The 1,837-nt window shown below is 59.7% G+C and overlaps 1 non-coding gene across 1 annotated transcript in view; it reads right to left on the bottom strand.

Moving 5' to 3' along the window:
• LOC148345404 (18S ribosomal RNA) overlaps positions 1-354 on the bottom strand; it is a 1,987-nt gene extending 1,633 nt beyond the window's left edge. Inside the window, exon 1 of the ribosomal RNA XR_015848600.1 lies at positions 1-354. This exon is cut by the window's left edge and continues 1,633 nt beyond it. This is a non-coding gene — a ribosomal RNA (18S ribosomal RNA).
• Positions 355-1,837: the final 1,483 nt, after the last annotated feature.

Here is a 1,837-nt window from a genome sequence, read left to right as displayed (position 1 = left end):
GCGCGCGCGGAGCCGCCCGCGCCGCTTACGCCCCCGCCCGGAGAGGCGGAGGCCGGACGCGGGGGACGCGCGCGACGGCTGAGCCCCCGCCCGCCGGACACCGCGTGGGTTTTTGTGTCTGATAAATGCACGCGTCCCCGGGGCGAGGCCGGAGCCCCGCCCGCGAGTCGGCGCTCGTTTGCATGTATTAGCTCTGGATTTGCCACAGTTATCCAAGTAACGGTGGAGCGATCAAAGGAACCATAACTGATTTAATGAGCCGTTCGCAGTTTCACTGTACTGGCCATTCGTACTTAGACATGCATGGCTTAATCTTGAAAACAAGCATATGCTACTGGCAGGATCAACCAGAGTGCGTCTGCCGCCGGGGGGGCGCTGCTGGTGGCGGTGCGGCCCTGGTCCGGGACGAGGCTGTGGCTACAGCCGGGCCCGGGGGGCCGCGCGACACTCGTATACGTTCGGACGGGCTGACGAGCGGGTGTCGTGAAACGATGTTTCGCGCGGAGCCCTAGCACGCGTGGCGTCGGGCTCCGCGACGGTCGGACGTCTGGGTGTGGCTCGAGACGGAAGCTCGACCTCGGTTCGTCTTGGTTCTGCCGCCAAAAGGTTCACGCCGAGGCATGGTTTCGCAAGAGGGCCCCGCGAGTGCCAGCCGTGGATCCCGCCTCACTCGTAACTCGTATCGGATTCGTCCGGCCTCACTTTCGTTCGCACATCGGACAGTTATACGTGTGCTTTAGTAGCTTCCGTTCCCTCTTAGTGAGGCCGTCCGTACGTACCGCCCCAGCTCTTTCTGAGGCGGGTATCCACTCGGCTCGGGGGGGCCCAACGTTTGCCTAGTATCCTCGGCGCTGGAGCTTGACCCGCAAAGCCGGAGGAGCCGCACGCCCGAACACCGGCTTGCGCCGGCCGACGTGGGCCCTCCGAGGCGGGTCTCGTGTGCCAATCGCTCAGTTGGGGAACCGGCAGGCCCGTGGGCCGACGCCGGCTCACCCGGGGGTGAAGGGTGCTTCGATGGAGGCCCCCTGTCAGCCTCCGCGGAAGTCCGGCTTCAATACTTTAAAGTTTGAAAAACTTAGACATTTTTCGAGAACCGGAGCTTAGAGGGGTACATGCAAAAGCCAGGGCCGCGGGAAGCGCCCTAAATACTTCAATACTTTAAAATTTGAAAAACTTAGAAATTTTTCGAGAACCGGCATCTTCCCTCGGTAATTGCGAGATGCGAGGCCGCCCCTAGCCTCTGCTCTGTCGGACTCAATGGTCACGGGTGGCCGCTGATTAGCCCTGGTGCTCACCTCTCAAAATTGCGAGTCCCTAATATAATTCTGGCTGTCGGCTGGAGAAGGGGGTATAAAATCGGCACTTGAGGGAACGCCGGGCCCTCAAGTTCGGGGCCCTCTAGCGGATTTTTGAGGTACTGCACTCCCATTGGAAATGCATTGCCCATAGGAATACATGGGCGCTCCGTCCACTACAATGTAATTCCCTCACAATATCTGCCCCCGCGTGGCCGCGCGATGCTACTGCTGCCCCGTTGGGAATGAATGGGCCTTTCGGAGGCCATAAATACAGCGCCGCTGCATGGATTTTGGCGGTACTGCGGCTGTCGCTGAAAATACATGGACCCGTCTGAATGAATGGGCCTTTCGGATTCCATAAACCCAGCGCCGCTGCATGGATTTTGGCGGTACTGCGGCTGTCGCTGAAAATACATGGACCCGTCTGAATGAATGGGCCTTTCGGAGGCCATAAACTCAGCGCCGCTGCATGGATTTTGGCGGTACTGCGGCTGTCGCTGAAAATACATGGACCCGTCTGAATGAATGGACAAAATATA

Source organism: Urocampus carinirostris, unplaced genomic scaffold (genome assembly GCF_059441175.1).
Source record: "Urocampus carinirostris isolate Australia breed hairy pipefish unplaced genomic scaffold, RoL_Ucar_1.0 HiC_scaffold_46, whole genome shotgun sequence".
NCBI classification, from domain to species: domain Eukaryota; kingdom Metazoa; phylum Chordata; class Actinopteri; order Syngnathiformes; family Syngnathidae; genus Urocampus; species Urocampus carinirostris.
This window is presented reverse-complemented; position numbering and strand designations above follow the sequence as displayed.